The sequence below is a fragment of the Pygocentrus nattereri genome, chromosome 20, assembly GCF_015220715.1.
Source record: "Pygocentrus nattereri isolate fPygNat1 chromosome 20, fPygNat1.pri, whole genome shotgun sequence".
In the NCBI taxonomy this organism is placed as follows: domain Eukaryota; kingdom Metazoa; phylum Chordata; class Actinopteri; order Characiformes; family Serrasalmidae; genus Pygocentrus; species Pygocentrus nattereri.
The window spans coordinates 32,091,911-32,115,458 of NC_051230.1; the positions used below are offsets into that span (position 1 = coordinate 32,091,911).

At 42.8% G+C, this 23,548-nt stretch overlaps 1 pseudogene; it reads left to right on the plus strand.

Moving 5' to 3' along the window:
• The first annotated feature begins 7,850 nt into the window (after nt 1-7,850).
• Nucleotides 7,851-20,282, plus strand: LOC119261750 (annotated as a pseudogene).
• Nucleotides 20,283-23,548: the final 3,266 nt, after the last annotated feature.

Here is a 23,548-nt window from a genome sequence, read left to right on the forward strand (position 1 = left end):
GGAAGTCGCAACACCAAGGCAGATGCATTGTCCTGGAAATTTCACACCCAAATCAACCATGAGCAAGATGAGGATCCTCACCCAATTCTTCCCCCCGAGGTAAAGATATCCTCCATTCGTTGGAGAATAGACGAGGAGATTGAGAAAGCTCTCCCCAGCATTCGCATACCTGAACAGTGTCCACCAGAGAAGTTGTATGTACCCCCTGCCTTCAGAACTGCACTTATCACCTGGGCACACTCGTCATTAACATCAGGGCACCCAGGTGAAACACGCACCCAACAACTCCTTATTAATAGATATTGGTGGGAGGACATGATCAAAGATGTACATAATTTTGTAGCCTCATGTTCTATTTGTGCCCAATGCAAGACACCTAAAGTACTGCCAGCGGGGCGACTTCTACCCCTACCAGTTCCCAACCGGCCATGGTCACACATCGCTGTCGATTTCGTAACAGACTTGCCAGTCTCACAGACATTCACTACCATAATGACGATAATTGACAGATTCTCGAAGGGAGTCAGGTTTGTGACATTCAAAGCCCTTCCCAGTGCCTTTCAGACAGCAGAAGCCCTATTTCAAGTGGTCTTCCGGGTGTATGGAATTCCGGAAGATATCATCTCAGACAGAGGACCCCAATTCACGTCTCAGGTATGGGCAGCGTTTTTTGAACATTTGGGGGTCTCAATCAGTCTGTCTTCAGGTTACCATCCCGAATCGAATGGACAATGTGAAAGAGCTAATCAGGAACTAGGGAAGTTCTTGCGGCTCTTCTGCCATGAAATTCCCAGAGACTGGTCACGCTATTTAATCTGGGCAGAAATAGCACAAAACTCCCTCATTAGCTCTACGACCGGTATAACCCCTTTTCAGTGTATCCTAGGCTACCAGCCACCTGTTGCTCCCTGGACAGGGGTCCGAACCGATGTTCCGGCGGTAGATGAATGGATGAAAAGGAGTGAGCAGGTATGGGAACAAACACACTGCAGAATAGAAGAGGCTATTCGTCGGCAAAAGGTACAGTCGGATAAACACAGGGGTCCAACACCCACCTACAATCCAGGAGATCGAGTGTGATTATCCACCAAGAACTTCAGACGTCCTGAGGGGACTTGTAAAAAATTATCTCCCAAATACACTGGACCTTTCAAAATCTTGAAGAGAATCAATGACGTTACTTATAAGCTAGACTTACCCCCAAGGTTTCGTTCATCTAATTCTTTCCATGTTTCTCTACTCAAACCTGTGGTTACAGGACCATTGGACGAGGCGACACCAGATACTACACCACCGCCACCAGAGTGGATGGGAGGAACGCCGGTATACGCTGTCCGGAGACTGCTAGATTCCCGCAGGCGTGGTGGACTATTGCAGTACCTCGTGGACTGGGAAGGCTATGGTCCAGAGGAAAGGTCTTGGGTACCGGCTAAAGATGTGCTGGATCTGGGTCTCATCCGGGACTTTCACAGTCGGCACCCGGAGAGACCGGCCCCACGTCCACGAGGCCGCCCACGCAAGGGACTCTCCTGCTCCCAGCCAGCCCGTCTGGGGTCTGGGATGCGAGGATCGCAGTCGTTCCGGCATTCTGGCGACTCCGGCCTGGTTCCTGGTGGTGGTCGGTGTGGTCGTCCTGGTCGTCCCCGTGGTCAGGTCCGTCAGGACTCTTTGGGGGGGGGTACTGTCACGCAGTCAACGGGGAAGTCGGACTCCACTTCCCAGAATGCTAGGGAGGATCACGTGATCTTCCCCCACACCTGTCAGCGATCACAGTCGCCGGAATTCTAATGTTGCACACCTGTTTCTCTCTTTATAAGCTGGGACTTTACTTGGACTCTTTGCGAGGTATTGTTCCATGCAATTACTGAGCGGTATAACTATAGTATATTTCCTGTGTATCGACTTCTCGCTACTCCTGACCCGGTTTTGTGTATTGTTTTGCCCTTGTGTACCTCTGCCTGCCTGGACTGAATTGTGTCACGACTTTGGATTGGACTCGGATATATGTTTTCTCCCTCTGGGGATTCTCCTGATTACCTCCGGTAATAAATCTCTTCCCCTTTTACCTGCGAGCGTCTGCGATTCTGTTCATACGTTACAATATTTGAGTGATTTTAAATATTTTGCATGTTTTACAGCTTCTGACGGAGCCTCATCATCCAGCAGCTCTTAAAGTCTGTGTCTTCATGCTCAGTCGAGAGAGTCAGAGGACGCAGCACATCATCTTCGTGGGCTGAACTGCCGATTTTGTGATCGTTTATTCTGGAAGGTTTATGGATTGAGGGTTTAAGCTTTACTGCGCTGTGTTTTTGTAATGAGGATTTTATTCTAATAACAGCAACAATACAGAGTTCAGTATTGGTTAGGCAGCCACAGTTTGTCTCTCCTCTCCTCACCTCCTCATACAAGACTAGAGCCAAAAGGGCCGCAACAAAGCTTATAACAAAAATAACATGACATGCAATGATCATAATTCAAAAACATCTGATTAATGATCACTCAGCTTTGTGTATACAGAAAAGATGGGCGCATACAGTAACGACCACATCTACTGCTGCATTACCATAACCATAGTACTTATGTGATTATCTCAGGCTTTCACTTTATTCATGAAATCAGGCGCATCTCATAACAGAACTGACATTTTTCTATATATTTCTATATTGTACATAGATTTTTAACTAACAAAAGTGTTGTCTTTCTCCTTGTAGGTATCAGTTACGTACACTTTTTTCCTGGTTTACACTATAAATTCCTTTGTTTCATTAAATAAGCTGTTTAAACTCAGTACTTTTGCACTTTCACTTTTCTCCACACTTTTTGCTGCCTAGTGACGTCCCTGTCAGATATAAGCTTGTATGAGTTCCTTGTGTGGAGATATAAATGATGTATTAGTGGGGAGGGACCTGTTTTACTGTCTAATTCTCTCTCTCTCTCTCCACCATCTCTCCTAGTATTAAACTCCCACAATTCATTCCCTTATTCTCAGTTAAAGCCCTTGTTGTGTTAAGTGTAAATAAGTGAACTTCCTCTTTACAGAACGCTGCATTAGCTGCATTCAATGTTCTATAATAAAACAATATGTGGGCTGAGCAAAAGTATTATATATTTTTATTTTCATTTATATTCATCTTTTTTTTTTACGTAGTGTTCTCTTTAGTGTGTGTTAACTTGTTTATGCAATCGTACAGTGTTAAGCTATTGACATGAAGCTGAACATATATAAAATATAAACCCTGCTTTACAGTTGTGTTTATGTGCCATACGGATTTTTCTTATTTGTTTTGAAAGCCAACCTAACTGGCCTTAATGTCCCTCAGAACGTAGAATATTGTGCAGAATATTTTGTATTGTAACAAGATGAACTTCAGTCAGGATTTCAAAAGCTCAGTCACATACCTTCTAAAACATGATAGAAACTTTTATTATTAGTTATAACATTCTAACACTTTTATTTACTTCTGTGAATATTTGTGGCCCAAGGCAGTCAAAGACCCCTCAGCACTGGGCCTGTTGTCCTGCTCTGTGACCCCTCTCTGCTCTTTGTTGATTTTATTTGTAGTGGTTCTTTACTAGTGCAGTTTGTGTTGAGATTACTGTATGTTTGTGATTAAAATGTTTGTATGAATTCTGACTTTTAGTCTCCATTTATTTTTTTTAACCAATGTTTTTGTTTAGTTCTAAATGTACAACCTGGTCAGCTTTTTCCTTTAGCTGAGCTGTGGAAATTCACCCAGTATTCCTTTATCATTGCCACAGCTTGCATTTAGTTGTCTTGTAGAAACCGGTGTTGTAATAATTTCCCAAAAACTTATACACTTATATACTACAGTTAAGCAGTGATATTTTTACAGATAATATAATCATTTTTATTAATGGGAATTCATCACATTTTAAGGGTGATCTTTTTTCACTTTGTTCTCAAATTAGTGACAGTGAATTTCCAATAATTTTATTTTATTATTTATTTTGTTATTATTATTTTATTTTAATTTCATAATAAAGTTATTACAGGGTGGCACGGTGGCGTGGTGGGTAGCGCTGTCGCCTCACAGCAAGGAGGGCCTGGGTTCGATTCCCCGGCCGGGTGACCAGGGTCCTCTCTGTGTGGAGTTTGCATGTTCTCCCTATGTCTGTGTGGGTTTCCTCCCACAGTCCAAAGACATGCAATCAGGCCAATTGGACGTGCTAAATTGCCCCTAGGTGTGAGTGACTGTCTGTGTCTGTGTGTCTGCCCTGCGATGGACTGGCAACCTGTCCAGGGTGTATCCTGCCTTCCGCCCGAAGACTGCTGGGATAGGCTCCAGCAACCCCCCTGCGACCCTGATGGAGAAGCGGCTTAGAAAATGGATGATGATGATGGATGGATGGATGGATGGATGGATGGGAAGTTATTACACTAACAGTACAAATATTATTACGTTATTACTTGACACATCGTATTGAATTGTGGGGCAGTTTGTACCTTATTGGGTTTTATTACATTTTTGAACTAGTTAAGTGCTAAATTGCTAAATTTGTATGACATTTCTGGGCATTATTACACTGTTGGGTTATGCATCTCTTTATCATGTGTATTTGAGTGTTTAATTGTCTTACTTGTTTACAGCTTCTGAGGAAGCCTCACCATCCATCAGCTCCTAAAGACCAAAGGTCTTCAGGTTTATTACAGAGAGTCTTTCTTACACAATATGAGGTTTTTGCAGTGTTGCAGATCAAGTGCTTTCAATGTGTGTTACAACTCAGTTGAGTGTCTTCATGGTCAGGATATTCTTTATTGTGATTCACCAAATGGCTCAAATTCAAGTAGGAGTGGGCAATATGAACTTATTCATATCACAGTATTTTCCATTATTCACACAGTAACAATCTGATAGTTACAATACAGAAAAAAAGGTGAAAACATTAATAATAGCATCAGTAAATGAATGGCAGAAAAACTGCAAATCTGGCAACCCTGAGTCACAGGATTAATCTGTTTTGTCTAATTGAGCGAAACAAAGGAGTTAAAATGGAAACACTTGGAAAGTAACACACATCTGGACAAATGTTCGCCGTGTGCACACCCGTATTACAGGGATCGGTATAGTGTAGTGGGTAACACCTCTGCCTTCTACACTGTAGACTGGGGGTCAGTCCACCACCAGGCAGCAACCTACACTATACCAATAAGAGTCCTTGGGCAAGACTCCTAACACTACCTTCGCCTACCTGTGTGAAATGATCACGTCAGCCAAATGCTGTAAATGTAAATTACAGCATCCATAGAGCAGCAAAATTCATATAATGAGAAAACGCCATACCGGTTCACTTTCCCTGGTATACCACCCACTCGTACTTTAAGCAGTGCCATTAGAGAACCTGCAGGGCCTAAACATTTCTTCAGTGTCAGATTACGGATTAGTACCAGGTCAGACCAGCCCTCAGACTCCCTCTCCTTGGGCAAGACTCCTAACACTACCTTGTGTAAAATGGTCAAATGGTAAAATATTTCAGTCCATTAATCTATAGTTATAGTTAAATTCCACGTTTTGTTAGTTTTCTGAAACATATATAAATAAGGGAACATCCTCTACAGAGACAGACTTCTGCACATTTTAATACACAATTACTGTTTACTTACTGAATTTAATATCAGGAAAAATAAAACAACATGTAGCCAAAGCAAAAGTAATGACATTATAATTTTTCAAACATTGAATTAAATAGTGCATTAAAACGTGTAGAGGCGTGTTCTCTGTAGAGGATGTTACTTTCACTTAGAAAACAACAATGCAGTTTTACATACAGTTGTATTGATGTTAAAGAGAGAATTTGATACTTTATATTTGGGTTTATCTGCGTTTTGAGCCACACATTTGTTTTGTGACTTGTTTTGCAAGCAAAATTGGTGTTAAATGTGCAATATATTCAACAGAATGGAATAATGCAATAATATTTTATTGTAATGCATAAAATCAATTGTACAGAAGTTGTAAATAAAACTTTTGTAATATTTATTAACAGTACGTATTTAGTTATATAGTGCCCTGCTGTGTAAGCCATGTCTGTTTTTTTTAATGGGTCTTTATTTGTACTGTTCACATTAGCAATGCTTTATGTTTGTGATTAAATGTTATATTTGTCTCCTGACTTTAAGGCTAATTTTTTTCTTGGTGTATCTTCATCATTGAGGATTTGAACAGATGCTTTTATTTTAACTTTGGCCTTTTAGCTGAGCTGTGGGGATCTACCCAGCTCTCTCTTTATGATCTCCACAGCTGGACACAGTATACTTTCTCCCTGACTGTGCCTGAGCGATGACTGCAGATGTAGATCTGAGCCATCCACTCACTCTGAAGCTCACTGGGACTGAATGAGTTTTCTGATTGGGTTCATGGTTTTAAATGTTTGGACGTGTTTGGTTACTAAAGTCTAAAGGACCAGCTGCTGAGCTGAAGCTCCTGAAGGCCTGTCCTGTTTGAGACACTGAGAACTGGTGCCACAGTCAAAACTCCAGCTTAACCTGAACTAACTATAGTGATAGAAATGACAAGCTGCAGTGATTATTTACAGGACGATGGGATTTACGAAAGTTATTTTCTAGTATTCTTCAATTAAATGTAGCCTGGCTCAGTTAGTAAGCATGTATTTTAAACAGGTGTACCTGCTTTGCAATCGATCATGTGAGGAGGACCTCTGACCAATCAGAGGCCTGACTCATGTAGTTGGGGGAGGAGCCTATGCTTTAAAAGAGGCCTTCAAGGTGGCTGAACGTTGGACAGGCCTAAATGTGTGCTGTGGTGTAGGTTCAGGCTTGTGTTGGGAGGTGTGTTTAGTTTTGGTGGTTTACCTGCTTTTACTACTTTCAACTTGATCAATGTGATTGATTATTTGTACGATCTGGGGTTTCAAACAGGGAAGAGGTGCCACCTACACATTCACACCATGTAGACGTCCACTCTGTCCACTTCTGTAGGTCAGAGAGCACTATTGAATGCTGGGTAGGGGGAGTGTAGAGTAGCTGGCTTGTTTCCTTGTGTAGGCGGGTGTGGTCAAGTTTGTTTTGTAACCGTTTTATTGTGGTTGATTTTTACTAAAACTGCTTCAGAAGCTCTGTTGACCTGTTCCTCCAGTTTCTAATCCACCACCAGTTCAGTCTTTAATGCTGCCTGTTGCTGATCCCACAGTGCCTGAGAGAAAATGTGGGGTCATGACCAATAAACTGATTCTTTAAATATAAAAGCAGGTAAGTAACCTGTAACTTAACAACCTGTGAAGATTAAAACTTTAGCTGTTCAGCCTCCTTAAGCAAATGAGATTCTTAAATGGTCACTTAGGAACAGTGGAAGTGCTGAACGTCATCTTGTAGAAAGACATTAAGTCAGTCAGACTTGGATAAATATAAAACCCAACGCCAGAGGGCGCCAAAGCCAACAGTAAAGACCAGCAACCAGCTTCATAACAGAAAAGACTGCTTTATCGTGGTAACATGTTAATTATTAGTTTCTCTTTTAAACCATTCAGATACAACTTAAGTCTACAGGGGAACACCACCAATTTCTCATTTCAAAATTTCCCACATAATTCGATGGTTAAGCTGTAAAACAGTCAGAGTGATTTGGTGAAATAATTTGTGTGTAGAGAAATTTACCAACTTTAAAAAAAAAAAAAAAAAAGTGGTGGTCATAAGAACCAGGGGTCGCCATGTCCACACCACACATTTTATTTTCCATCCAAAACCACCAGTAAACCTACACGTGTCTGAGTTTTGTGTGTAATGTTGATGGTGAAACCGTCATAAATCTGAATCTTTTCTTTGAGGACTGCTGGAACTCCTGTTGGGATGAAGCAATCTCAACCATGTAATCCTGGCTAAAGGATATTTGTTACATGTACAAAATACTCGTCGTTGCTGGGTAATGGATTATAAACACGATGTGCAGAAGTGGCTCCTTCTACTGCTGCTCAGCGCAGAAGCGGGTAAGTCCAGTGGAGCTGCTGGTCCAGACCTGCAGGTTGTAAACAAAGGGCCTGGCGCCTCTGCTCTGCGGTAGGAGGCAGCTGGTTTATGCTGAGCTGAATACACACAGAATAAATATGGACAGTAACAGTAAAACACGGCTGTTTGAGGCTGTGAAGTCAGGTTTCTGGGGTGAACAGTGTCCATATGGCACTCAAGTGTGAGGCAGCCCCACTGCTGGTGCTGAGAGTAAACGCAGAAGGCCTGTTGGGGGGAAAACTTACCTTTCCTTTTCCAGCCCTTATTTTACATTAGGTTTCATTTCAGTGCATGAATCTGTAAATGAGTGCTCCGCCGTGGTTTTCTGCAGTGAACAGCAGGCTAAAGTGGCTGGGTGTCTCCTCAGAGCAGCTAGCTAGCCTGCCTGCCGTTTAGGAAAGTCAGCCTGTTTTCGACGTTCCTCTTTTAGGTTGAAGTGGGAGAATTGCACCGCTTTAGTTTGGAAAAAGGACATTTTAACTCGTAGTTCTGTAATAACTTGAGAGTGTGCCGCGTGCCCTTGTTTTACAGTTGAGTTTTAATATATATCTTTAAAAAGCTTCAGTAGCACTGTTAAGAGGAATTCCACCAATTCTTCAAAATTTCTGCTTAATTATGTGGTTGCGACCCAAACCCTGCTGAGAGGGTCTTGCCGTCTAACGGGAATTGGCCTTATGGAATCTAACAGAGAACTAGTTTTCCTGTATAATACTTAAATCCGATTAGGAAACCATCAAATGCATTTGTACTAATTGGCCACCTGCTAAACCATTAAGATCCTTTGTGATGTCAAACCATTAAAAAAAAACACCGCAAAGCTTATCTATTTATTTCAGCGAGAGACGGCCATTCAGAGTCTTAAGATGTCTTCACAGTGGTGGTGATGGAAAACCAGGGGTCACCATGACTACAACACAAATATAGACGTTCTGTTTACCATCCAGAAACCTCCAGAGAACTTCCTCTCGCTCCAGCACCGCTTTAAAGCTGTAGGTAAAAATAATCTACGCTGTTGTTTCTCAGAGAGTGCTGGTGGAACTCTGGAGGTATTACAGCCCATCGTTTCTAACGTCTACACAAAAGGCTACCTTTTCGTTTTCGTCCTTTAGTTCAATTGACTTATTTTGCCTTTATTTGCTTTTAATTGGTGTACCATACAGAGGCTACACTGCATAAACGCAAACCAGCAACACAAAAAACAGATGGCCAGGTTAAAGTGTGCAGAGTTGTAGATAAAGGTCTCGTGGACAGATGAGACCAAGATTAACTTGTATCAGAGTGACCAAGTGTGCAGGTGAAAAGGAACTGCCCAAGATCTAAAGCAGACAACCTCATCTGTGAAACATGGTGGTGGGGGTGTTATGGCCTGGGCCGGTATGGCTGTCATGGCCTCATCTTCAACAATGAAGTAGCCATAAAGTGAATTCTGTAGTGTATAGAAACATCCTATCAGCCCAAGTTCAAGCCTCCAAACACACTGGGCGGTGCTTCATCCTACAACAATACAGTGATCCCAGACATACTGCCAAAGGAAAACTTGAAACTTCTTAACTGACAAGTAAGACGGATGACATTGTAAACATGAACATTTAAATTGCACATGCAAAATATCGAATAAAAACTCCAGAAAATCTCAGAAAGCGATGAGCGGGTCAGATCCCCCTGTATGTGCAGCTGTGATATGTGTAGCTTGGCTGTCTACACATTCAGATATTCTGGGGGACTTTGACACCACTGTGCTGAGCCTTTAAACGAGTAGCCAATAGTGGTAGGTTATTTTTTTGCCATTATGTTGCTGTATATATTTCACGCAAATCAGATGATCTGTAACGAATGCATGTTTGGAGTGTTTGTTTGAGTTTCCTTTGTTGTGGTTCCAGGCCTGGCTGGAGCAGTTCAGGGACTTGTTGCTGCGCATGGCTGGTTTATATTGCAGGCCATGTAGCCAAGTCATACGTTCATTTCCTCAGTCAGTCTTGCGATTGGGCAGTCAGTTCAAGCCTGAAGATCTACGACAAAATGTGTATGATGCACAAATTGCATAGAAGCAGGAAGGAGCTCGAGATCTTCAAAGCTAATTTAGCTATTATAATGAAGTGGTGAGGGAATGCTTAATTGAAGATCATACCAGTAAAGACAAACCTAAAAAAAAACAAAACAAACCAGCACCTAAAACACAACTTGGGCTGGTTTTGGCGGTAGTAACATCCAGCGTTTAAGAGACGTTAATATCCTGGGGCAATAATACAGAAAATTCTTGTTTGAGATCTGCTTTATTAGTTAGTTTATTAGTTAATACTGAAGTTATGACAGAAGCCATTACAGAACAGCTCTTAAGTCTATAATCTTATTTCCGGATAAGAAAACTGTATTGCAGAAACATCCCAAGTTGCCACAATATCCTAAATACTTTCTTACTTTAAGATAAACTGTAGAGCGTCTTCTGTTTTGACCACCTTTTTCTGTTTATATGCGGTGACAGACAGCACAGTTCAGTATATCCAGCATAATGATGATGCATTTATCTACACTGAAAACGGTGATTTGACTTTCTCTTTTTTTTTCTTTTCTTTTCTACAGCGTTGAAAAGCCTGCAGACACGATCTCCACTGTCCCCTCTTATCACCTTCACGTGTTAATATTGATAAAATATTACAGTGAAGGTGGTGAATGATGAGGAGACGGAGCTGAACATGTCTTTATTAGGAAGAGTACATTGGTGAGCTCGGCTAAAGTGTTTGGGTAATGAAACTGAAACTGAGAGCAGCGATGCTCTGAATAAACAGCACGAATAGCTGACACAACATTATTAACTCTCAGGTTTTTAGTTTTATTTGGCTTTCTTTACACCAGTGACGGTAGCTATTGTTAGCTGTCTGACTAACTTGATTGTGTGTTTGTGTTTCAGCTGTGTGTGTATGGTCGGTTGCTAGGTTACAGACGTGACAGTTGATTGTCGACTTCAATAGAGAAAGTTAAGATTTCCTAACCTGAGATAAGAAAGATGCTGTAGCGATACAGCCTCATTAAATCACAGAATATCAGTGTCAAATGCTGAGCCTCTCTGTCTCTGGGCTAGATATGTTGAATTCAACGCTATCTTCTTTTCCCTCTTCTATAACAGATTTGCAGTTTGTGTTTATGCTGTTGAATTTTGTACAGTTTCTTAGTTCAGTTTTCACTAATGAACTCTTTTAGAGATGCCATGTAGAGATCTTTCTACTTGAGATTCCTACTTCAGGGAGTGCTTTGTGTTGAGTCAAAGCCAAATGGATCATCTCATCATCATCACCTCAGACCCTTAGATAATAATATTCCAAGCCCTAACACTGATTACCAATTACAGTGTTGACTGTTTTTGTCTCAACAGCGTTCCACTCCCTCCAATACATCATCACTGCAACCACTCCAGGAATAGATTTCCCAGAGTACATTGTGGTGGGTCTGGTGGATGAAGAGCAGTTTGTATACTATGACAGCAACATCAAGAAGATGATTCCAAAGACAGAGTGGATGCAGAAGAATGTGCGTGAAGATTACTGGACCAGTGAGACACAGAAGCAGGATCGAGTTCAAGAGATCTTCAAGGCTAATCTGGCTATCTTAATGAAGAGGTTTGATCAGACAGATGGTGAGCGAATCCTTCACTTACAGATCGTACCAGTAAAGAGGAGCTTAAACCCTTCAAACTTATTCATGTTTCTTACCACTGTAACACGATCACAAACTAGGCCTGTGCAGTAGTAAGCCATGTGCTCTATTCTTTCTCTTTTCTAGCTCCTTCCCAGCTCCTTCCACTTGCACACCTGCAGGTGATCCTTGACGTGTTACCTGCCTCACATACATCCCTGTATTTTCTTGTTTTGACCTTCGCTTTGTCTCTTTGTTCTGCTGATACGGATATGCCTTTTGGTTTTGCTTGCTTGTGCTTTGACCCCTTTTGCTTTTGCAACCTGCTTCATCATTTATGTTACAGAGAGTATATCAAGAGGCTTCACACAGCCCAGCCAGAGCTCTGGAGAACACAAGCCAGCCAGCACTGGGTTCCATTGCCCTGCCCAGAGGTCTGGAAAACACCAGTGAGACAGTAGAGGGTTCCAAGGCTTCTGCTATGGAATGAGCACTGGCTCATGAAAGCCTGCCCTTATCATGCAACCCCAAAGTACCATGCCTTTGGTAGTTCTCTGAGATGCCTAACCTGTGGTGGCTCCTCTAATCACCCCAATTGGGGTGACAACCAAAGCTGGAGTTGACCCTGCTCTTGTGCCTGGAAGATTCCAGTTCCTTCTCAACGGACAGCTCCTGTTCCAGCTCACAGGTCTCCTGTGCTGACTCCTCACAGGACTCCATGCAAGGCTACAGTTCTGGTTCTCCAAGCAGCTCCGGTGCTAGCTGCCCATTTTGATCCAGTGCCAGCTACCTGAGTTGCTCCACCAGTGCTGTTTTGACTCTCGCTTTGTCTCCTGATTTTGTTAACATGCGTCTGCTTTTGCTATTGTCTGCTTGTTTTGACCCCTGCCTGTTGTTTAGATTGTCCTTAATAAAGCCTCTTATCTGCTATCTGCTTATTGCAACCTGCTTTAGCCCCTATGTTACAATGATGTACACTTTTAAAATCTAAGGTTATGGGTGTGAGGACTCTTTCCAGGCAGTACTATGTGTAGTCTGTATGAAATGTTTTTTTTTTTTTTTTGTGTCTCTGTAGGGGTTCATACTTTACTGAGGAGGTCTGGCTGTAACCTAGATAAAAATGGCTCTTCACAGGATATTTCCAGTTTAATTATGATGGAGAAGAATTCCTCATTCTGGATCTGAAAACTTTAACCTGGACTGCAGCTCATCAAAAAGCTCTTGGTACCAAACTCAAGTGGGAGGCTGCTGGAGATCCACATTTCAGGAAGCACTATCTGGACAATGACTGTGTCGACTATTTAAGGAAGTATGTGGAATATGGCAACTCCACTCTGGGCAGGAAAGGTAAAGTACTGTTACTGTAACTGCAGCCTCTGCTACTTGAAGCACCCAACTGTTGTTTATCGTTTATAAAAAAAAATCTTAATATACCCTATATTGCCAAAAGTATTCAGTCACCCATTCAAATCATTGAATTCAGGTGTTTCAATCACTTCCATGGCCACAGGTGTATAAAGCCAAGCCCCTAGGCCTGCAGACTGCTTCTACAGACATTAGTGAAAGAATGGGTCGCTCTCAGGAGCTCAGTGAATTCCAGCGTGGTACCGTGATCGGACGCCACCTGTGCAGTCCAGTCGTGAAATTTCCACTAAATATTCCACAGTCAACTGTCAGTGGGATTATAACAAAGTGGAAGTGATTGGGAACGACAGCAACTCAGCCACGAAGTGGTCGGCCATGTAAAATGACAGAGCGGGGTCAGCGGATGCTAAGGTGCATAGTGTGCAGAGGTCACCAACTTTCTGCAGAATGAATTGCTACAGACCTCCAAACTTCATGTGACCTTCAGATGAGCTCAAGAACAGTTTAGAGAGCTTCATGGAATGGGTTTCCATGACCAAGCAGCTGCATCCAAGCCTTACATCAAGCGCAGTTGGAATCCACTGGACGAGTCTGGGTTTGGTGGTTGCCAACAGAACAGTACTTGTGTGACTGCATTGTGCTGAGTGTAAAGTTTGGTGGCGGGAGGATTATGGTGTGGGTTGTTTTTCAGGAGTTGAGCCGGCCCCTTACTTCCAGTGAAAGCTTCAACAGACCAAGAGATTTTGGACAATTTCATGCTCCCAACTTTGTGGGAACAGTTTGGGGACGACCCCTTCCTGTTCCAACATGACTGCACACCAGTGCACAAAGCAGGTCCATAAAGACATGGATGAGCCAGTTTGGTATGGAAGAACTTGACTGGCCTGCCTGACCTCAACCCATTAGACCACCTTTGGAAAGAATTATATCGCAGGCTGCAAGCCAAACCGTCTCGTCCAACATCAGTGTCTGACCTCACAAATGTGCTTCTGGAAGAACGGTCAAAAATTCCCATATACACTTTCCAAACTGTTGTGGAAAACCTTCCCAGAAGAGTTGAAGCTATTATAGCTGCAAAGGGTGGTCTGACATATTAAACCCATATCATGGACTAAGAATGGGATCTCACCCTATATCATATGCATGTGAAGGCAGACGAGCGAATACTTTTGCCAGTATAGTATAAGATAAAGACCAGTGTCCAGTGTAGGAATTTGCTGTTTTCAGTTAGTGGAGCTTACAACATCCAAGAAGAATAAATGCATAATTAAAGTGGCACCATGTATTCTACTCATTTGAATATTAGGAATTGTCAGTTAAATTAATTTAAATTAAGTGTGGCATTGTTTGATGGACCCACCCCTCCCCTTCTCTCTCCAGTCTCTCCTGAGGCGTCTCTGTCTCAGAAGGACTCTTCTTCTCCAGTGGTGTGTCATGCTACAGGTTTCTTCCCCAAAGCAGTGATGATCTCCTGGCAGAAGGATGGAGAGGATCTGCATAAGGACGTGGAGCTCAGAGAGACGCTGCCCAACCAGGATGGAACCTTCCAGAAGAGGAGCGTTCTGACCATCTCAGCTGAGGAGCTGAACAGACACAACTACACCTGCATCATTCAGCACAGCAGCCTGGAGGAGCAGGTGGTGCTGTTGGTGTCTGACCTGTCAGGAGGTACAAACCTGCTGTCTTTAAGTTACTGTTATTCCTTGTATTCATGATACAACTAACAGAGTCTACACTGATGAAACGTTCTCATGTTTTAGATGGAGGGTTATCAGCATTTGTGCACACGTGGCTGTTCTGCTCCTCGTGCTCATTGTTTTGGCTGGAGTTCTCATTTGGATAAAGACGTGAGCTTAAAGTGTAGACTGTGCATTTATCCCTTTCGTAGCATACAGTTATTCCATTTTTAGGTAAATCTTTTTTCAGTTTGTCCCCGAACGGATAGTGTAAATATGTATTAATCATCTTGTAAATGTAATAAGTTTTCAGCAATTTAATGGGATACTACACTATCTATAAAGCTTTTATTACATTTTAAAAAAGGTTAAGTGTAAAATGTTTGTGTACATTTCTAAACTTTATGGATTTGCTGGGTTATACGCCTTTTTTCATGAATATTTGTCACGCAGTCAACGGGGAAGTCGGACTCCACTTCCCAGAATGCTAGGGAGGATCACGTGATCTTCCCCACACCTGTCAGCGATCACAGTCGCCGGAATTCTAATGTTGCACACCTGTTTCTCTCTTTATAAGCTGGGACTTTACTTGGACTCTTTGCGAGGTATTGTTCCATGCAATTACTGAGCGGTATAACTATAGTATATTTCCTGTGTATCGACTTCTCGCTACTCCTGACCCGGTTTTGTGTATTGTTTTGCCCTTGTGTACCTCTGCCTGCCTGGACTGAATTGTGTCACGACTTTGGATTGGACTCGGATATATGTTTTCTCCCTCTGGGGATTCTCCTGATTACCTCCGGTAATAAATCTCTTCCCCTTTTACCTGCGAGCGTCTGCGATTCTGTTCATACGTTACAGAATACCTCGCCTACCATGCAGACGGCGGAAGGGGATGTTTTTCGAAGGGCACTTACGGAACAGGGTCAACTTCTGGGACAACATCAGCAGGTTCTCTCAGGAGTAACGAGTTCACTGGAGTCCCTAACTAACCAACAAGCAGTACAGCAAGCTCAGTTGGTACAGCTTGTAGACAGCATCAAGGAAATGACCAGCCAGCTTCGGGGAATGCAGCCGACAGATTCGACACTCAGGACGGCTCCCGTTAACCCAGTGACAACGCCGACCCTAACAACGTTTCCGGTTAGTAAACCCGATAAATTTACAGGCAATCCTGATCTATGCAGAGGTTTTTTGTTGCAATGCTCAGTTTTCTTTGACAATTCGCCAGTAGGGTCAGACCAAGCTAAGATTTCTTTCGTGGTGTCCCATTATCAGAAAAGGCATTAGAATGGGCTACAGCTAGCTGGCCTGCCTTCAATGGATGGACGTATGAGCGTTTTTTGAAGGAGTTTAAACTAGTTTTGATCACCCCTATGAGGGAAAAGTAAGCGGAGAACTGTTAACCCAACTACGTCAGGGCCCACGCTTGGTAGTGGAATACGCGCTGGAATTCAGAACACTCGCAGCCAGTAGCGGTTGGAATGAGACGGCCCTTCTAGTAATGTTTAGACACGGACTGAACCCGGAAGTTCTCAATGAGCTTGCCAGTAAGGATGATGGATTGAGTTTAGATCAACTGATATCACTGGCCATCAAGCTAGATCATTTAATGAACTCCAGAAGGAAGAAGGGAAGCGCACGAGGCCCACGAAACATATCACATCCTGTTAGGGTTCCAAGGGACGTTGAGATTCCGGAACCCATGGTATGTGAATCATCCCGGTTGTCAGAGGAAGAGAGGCAACACCATTTTTCCCAGCAGTTGTGTTTTTTTGTGGACAACCTGGTCACCGCATCAGAGACTGTCGCAAGAGAACCTCTCAAAATAAGGCACCAACCCCAGGAAAGCACGTGGAGTTCACTCCGCGTGCTAACGTGGTGAGTATTCCCACGAAGGGGCTGGTTTCTAAATCTGTACTGCTACCTGTTAGGTTGTGCCTTCACCCCAAGGTTGTTGTCGTTTCAGCACTAATCGACTCTGGAGCCGAGGGGAACTTCATACATGCTCAGATAGTGGAGAAGCTACGCATCCCTGTCAAGAACCTCCGGAATTCATTAGAATTTACTGCATTAGATGGAGATCCTGTGGGATTTCAGCCAATCACCCATGTCACCATCCCTATTGAAACACACGCTAGTGCTTTGCATTCTGAGAAGTTGTCTTTCCTAATCCTAGATCAAACTGACTTTGACGTGATCCTTGGGCTTCCGTGGTTAGAAAGACATAACCCGACCATTCTTGGACTGATCGTACTGTTACACAACGGTCGGATTACTGTTTCAAAAATTGTCTTAAGAATTCATCTATCGCCATTAGATCAACCACTATTGAAAGCCCAGACACTGAGTCTCCCTTCAAAATCCCACAAGAATATCTAGATTTAAAGGAGGTGTTTAGTAAGAAGAATGCCACTAAATTACCAGCCCACAGACCCTATGATTGTGCTATAGACTTGATTTCAAAACCGCATTTTTGACCACCAGGGGGCATTATGAATATTTAGTTATGCCTTTCGGGCTCTCTGTCGCCCCCTCTGTGTTCCAGGCGTTCATTAATGATGTACTGCGAGACATGTTGGGAAAATTTGTAATCGCGTATCTTGATGACATCCTGGTGTATTCACCTTCCTTTGACAAACATATCCATCACGTTAGAGAGGTGCTTATGAGACTACTACAGAATAACTTATATCTAAAAGGTGAAAAATGTGAATTTCATTTGCGCTCAGTTGTCTTTTTGGGGTATATCATTAGTCAACAGGGGATAGTTATGGACGATCATAAGGTAGAGGCCACAACCAACATCCGTAAAAGAGTTGCAGAAGTTTTTGGGTTTTGCTAATTTCTATCGTCGCTTCGTTAGAAATTTCAGTGGTATTGCGGCTCCATTGACTTCATTACTGAAAGGGAACCCTAAGAGACTCAATTGGAATGCTCAAGCAGAAAGAGCCTTCCAAGACTTGAAGAAAGCTTTCACCCAAGCCCCGATACTGGCTCATCCTGATCCTAAGCTGCCTTTTGTAGTAGAAGTAGATGCGTCTGAAACCGGGGTGGGAGCAGTTCTGTCGCAACGGACCGGGTCTCCCATTAAACTACACCCCATAGCATTTTTTTCGCATAAACTATCACAGACAGAAAGAAATTATGGAATAGGAGATAGAGAATTGTTGGCTATCAAATTAGCCCTTGAGGAATGGCGACATTGGCTGGAGGGCGCCAATCATCCGTTCACTGTACTTACGGATCATAAGAATTTAGAATATCTCCGGACAGCTAAGAGGCTCAATGCCAGACAGGCCAGGTGGTCTTTGTTTTTCTCTCGCTTTCAATTTAGTATCACCTACAGACCCGGAAGTCGCAACACCAAGGCAGATGCATTGTCCTGGAAATTTCACACCCAAATCAACCATGAGCAAGATGAGGATCCTCACCCAATTCTTCCCCCCGAGGTAAAGATATCCTCCATTCGTTGGAGAATAGACGAGGAGATTGAGAAAGCTCTCCCCAGCATTCGCATACCTGAACAGTGTCCACCAGAGAAGTTGTATGTACCCCCTGCCTTCAGAACTGCACTTATCACCTGGGCACACTCGTCATTAACATCAGGGCACCCAGGTGAAACACGCACCCAACAACTCCTTATTAATAGATATTGGTGGGAGGACATGATCAAAGATGTACATAATTTTGTAGCCTCATGTTCTATTTGTGCCCAATGCAAGACACCTAAAGTACTGCCAGCGGGGCGACTTCTACCCCTACCAGTTCCCAACCGGCCATGGTCACACATCGCTGTCGATTTCGTAACAGACTTGCCAGTCTCACAGACATTCACTACCATAATGACGATAATTGACAGATTCTCGAAGGGAGTCAGGTTTGTGACATTCAAAGCCCTTCCCAGTGCCTTTCAGACAGCAGAAGCCCTATTTCAAGTGGTCTTCCGGGTGTATGGAATTCCGGAAGATATCATCTCAGACAGAGGACCCCAATTCACGTCTCAGGTATGGGCAGCGTTTTTTGAACATTTGGGGGTCTCAATCAGTCTGTCTTCAGGTTACCATCCCGAATCGAATGGACAATGTGAAAGAGCTAATCAGGAACTAGGGAAGTTCTTGCGGCTCTTCTGCCATGAAATTCCCAGAGACTGGTCACGCTATTTAATCTGGGCAGAAATAGCACAAAACTCCCTCATTAGCTCTACGACCGGTATAACCCCTTTTCAGTGTATCCTAGGCTACCAGCCACCTGTTGCTCCTGGACAGGGGTCCGAACCGATGTTCCGGCGGTAGATGAATGGATGAAAAGGAGTGAGCAGGTATGGGAACAAACACACTGCAGAATAGAAGAGGCTATTCGTCGGCAAAAGGTACAGTCGGATAAACACAGGGTCCAACACCCACCTACAATCCAGGAGATCGAGTGTGGTTATCCACCAAGAACTTCAGACGTCCTGAGGGGACTTGTAAAAAATTATCTCCCAAATACACTGGACCTTTCAAAATCTTGAAGAGAATCAATGACGTTACTTATAAGCTAGACTTACCCCCAAGGTTTCATTCATCTAATTCTTTCCATGTTTCTCTACTCAAACCTGTGGTTACAGGACCATTGGACGAGGCGACACCAGATACTACACCACCGCCACCAGAGTGGATGGGAGGAACGCCGGTATACGCTGTCCGGAGACTGCTAGATTCCCGCAGGCGTGGTGGACTATTGCAGTACCTCGTGGACTGGGAAGGCTATGGTCCAGAGGAAAGGTCTTGGGTACCGGCTAAAGATGTGCTGGATCTGGGTCTCATCCGGGACTTTCACAGTCGGCACCCGGAGAGACCGGCCCCACGTCCACGAGGCCGCCCACGCAAGGGACTCTCCTGCTCCCAGCCAGCCCGTCTGGGGTCTGGGATGCGAGGATCGCAGTCGTTCCGGCATTCTGGCGACTCCGGCCTGGTTCCTGGTGGTGGTCGGTGTGGTCGTCCTGGTCGTCCCCGTGGTCAGGTCCGTCAGGACTCTTTGGGGGGGGGTACTGTCACGCAGTCAACGGGGAAGTCGGACTCCACTTCCCAGAATGCTAGGGAGGATCACGTGATCTTCCCCCACACCTGTCAGCGATCACAGTCGCCGGAATTCTAATGTTGCACACCTGTTTCTCTCTTTATAAGCTGGGACTTTACTTGGACTCTTTGCGAGGTATTGTTCCATGCAATTACTGAGCGGTATAACTATAGTATATTTCCTGTGTATCGACTTCTCGCTACTCCTGACCCGGTTTTGTGTATTGTTTTGCCCTTGTGTACCTCTGCCTGCCTGGACTGAATTGTGTCACGACTTTGGATTGGACTCGGATATATGTTTTCTCCCTCTGGGGATTCTCCTGATTACCTCCGGTAATAATCTCTTCCCCTTTTACCTGCGAGCGTCTGCGATTCTGTTCATACGTTACAATATTTGAGTGATTTTAAATATTTTGCATGTTTTACAGCTTCTGACGGAGCCTCATCATCCAGCAGCTCTTAAAGTCTGTGTCTTCATGCTCAGTCGAGAGAGTCAGAGGACGCAGCACATCATCTTCGTGGGCTGAACTGCCGATTTTGTGATCGTTTATTCTGGAAGGTTTATGGATTGAGGGTTAAGCTTTACTGCGCTGTGTTTTTGTAATGAGGATTTTATTCTAATAACAGCAACAATACAGAGTTCAGTATTGGTTAGGCAGCCACAGTTTGTCTCTCCTCTCCTCACCTCCTCATACAAGACTAGAGCCAAAAGGGCCGCAACAAAGCTTATAACAAAAATAACATGACATGCAATGATCATAATTCAAAAACATCTGATTAATGATCACTCAGCTTTGTGTATACAGAAAAGATGGGCGCATACAGTAACGACCACATCTACTGCTGCATTACCATAACCATAGTACTTATGTGATTATCTCAGGCTTTCACTTTATTCATGAAATCAGGCGCATCTCATAACAGAACTGACATTTTTCTATATATTTCTATATTGTACATAGATTTTTAACTAACAAAAGTGTTGTCTTTCTCCTTGTAGGTATCAGTTACGTACACTTTTTTCCTGGTTTACACTATAAATTCCTTTGTTTCATTAAATAAGCTGTTTAAACTCAGTACTTTTGCACTTTCACTTTTCTCCACACTTTTTGCTGCCTAGTGACGTCCCTGTCAGATATAAGCTTGTATGAGTTCCTTGTGTGGAGATATAAATGATGTATTAGTGGGGAGGGACCTGTTTTACTGTCTAATTCTCTCTCTCTCTCTCCACCATCTCTCCTAGTATTAAACTCCCACAATTCATTCCCTTATTCTCAGTTAAAGCCCTTGTTGTGTTAAGTGTAAATAAGTGAACTTCCTCTTTACAGAACGCTGCATTAGCTGCATTCAATGTTCTATAATAAAACAATATGTGGGCTGAGCAAAAGTATTATATATTTTTATTTTCATTTATATTCATCTTTTTTTTTTACGTAGTGTTCTCTTTAGTGTGTGTTAACTTGTTTATGCAATCGTACAGTGTTAAGCTATTGACATGAAGCTGAACATATATAAAATATAAACCCTGCTTTACAGTTGTGTTTATGTGCCATACGGATTTTTCTTATTTGTTTTGAAAGCCAACCTAACTGGCCTTAATGTCCCTCAGAACGTAGAATATTGTGCAGAATATTTTGTATTGTAACAAGATGAACTTCAGTCAGGATTTCAAAAGCTCAGTCACATACCTTCTAAAACATGATAGAAACTTTTATTATTAGTTATAACATTCTAACACTTTTATTTACTCCTGTGAATATTTGTGGCCCAAGGCAGTCAAAGACCCCTCAGCACTGGCCCTGTTGTCCTGCTCTGTGACCCCTCTCTGCTGTTTGTTGATTTTATTTGTAGTGGTTCTTTACTAGTGCAGTTTGTGTTGAGATTACTGTATGTTTGTGATTAAAATGTTTGTATGAATTCTGACTTTTAGTCTCCATTTATTTTTTTTAACCAATGTTTTTGTTTAGTTCTAAATGTACAACCTGGTCAGCTTTTTCCTTTTAGCTGAGCTGTGGAAATTCACCCAGTATTCCTTTATCATTGCCACAGCTTGCATTTAGTTGTCTTGTAGAAACCGGTGTTGTAATAATTTCCCAAAAACTTATACACTTATATACTACAGTTAAGCAGTGATATTTTTACAGATAATATAATCATTTTTATTAATGGGAATTCATCACATTTTAAGGGTGATCTTTTTTCACTTTGTTCTCAAATTAGTGACAGTGAATTTCCAATAATTTTATTTTATTATTTATTTTGTTATTATTATTTTATTTTAATTTCATAATAAAGTTATTACAGGGTGGCACGGTGGCGTGGTGGGTAGCGCTGTCGCCTCACAGCAAGGAGGGCCTGGGTTCGATTCCCCGGCCGGGTGACCAGGGTCCTCTCTGTGTGGAGTTTGCATGTTCTCCCTATGTCTGTGTGGGTTTCCTCCCACAGTCCAAAGACATGCAATCAGGCCAATTGGACGTGCTAAATTGCCCCTAGGTGTGAGTGACTGTCTGTGTCTGTGTGTCTGCCCTGCGATGGACTGGCAACCTGTCCAGGGTGTATCCTGCCTTCCGCCCGAAGACTGCTGGGATAGGCTCCAGCAACCCCCCTGCGACCCTGATGGAGAAGCGGCTTAGAAAATGGATGGATGGATGGATGGATGGATGGATGGATGGATGGATGGGAAGTTATTACACTAACAGTACAAATATTATTACGTTATTACTTGACACATCGTATTGAATTGTGGGGCAGTTTGTACCTTATTGGGTTTTATTACATTTTTGAACTAGTTAAGTGCTAAATTGCTAAATTTGTATGACATTTCTGGGCATTATTACACTGTTGGGTTATGCATCTCTTTATCATGTGTATTTGAGTGTTTAATTGTCTTACTTGTTTTACAGCTTCTGAGGAAGCCTCACCATCCATCAGCTCCTAAAGACCAAAGGTCTTCAGGTTTATTACAGAGAGTCTTTCTTACACAATATGAGGTTTTTGCAGTGTTGCAGATCAAGTGCTTTCAATGTGTGTTACAACTCAGTTGAGTGTCTTCATGGTCAGGATATTCTTTATTGTGGATTCACCAAATGGCTCAAATTCAAGTAGGAGTGGGCAATATGAACTTATTCATATCACAGTATTTTCCATTATTCACACAGTAACAATCTGATAGTTACAATACAGAAAAAAAGGTGAAAACATTAATAATAGCATCAGTAAATGAATGGCAGAAAAACTGCAAATCTGGCAACCCTGAGTCACAGGATTAATCTGTTTTGTCTAATTGAGCGAAACAAAGGAGTTAAAATGGAAACACTTGGAAAGTAACACCACATCTGGACAAATGTTCGCCGTGTGCACACCCGTATTACAGGGATCGGTATAGTGTAGTGGGTAACACCTCTGCCTTCTACACTGTAGACTGGGGGTCAGTCCACCACCAGGGCAGCAACCTACACTATACCAATAAGAGTCCTTGGGCAAGACTCCTAACACTACCTTCGCCTACCTGTGTGAAATGATCACGTCAGCCAAATGCTGTAAATGTAAATTACAGCATCCATAGAGCAGCAAAATTCATATAATGAGAAAACGCCATACCGGTTCACTTTTCCCTGGTATACCACCCACTCGTAACTTTAAGCAGTGCCATTAGAGAACCTGCAGGGCCTAAACATGTTCTTCAGTGTCAGATTACGGATTAGTACCAGGTCAGACCAGCCCTCAGACTCCCTCTCCTTGGGCAAGACTCCTAACACTACCTTGTGTAAAATGGTCAAATGGTAAAATATTTCAGTCCATTAATCTATAGTTATAGTTAAATTCCACGTTTTGTT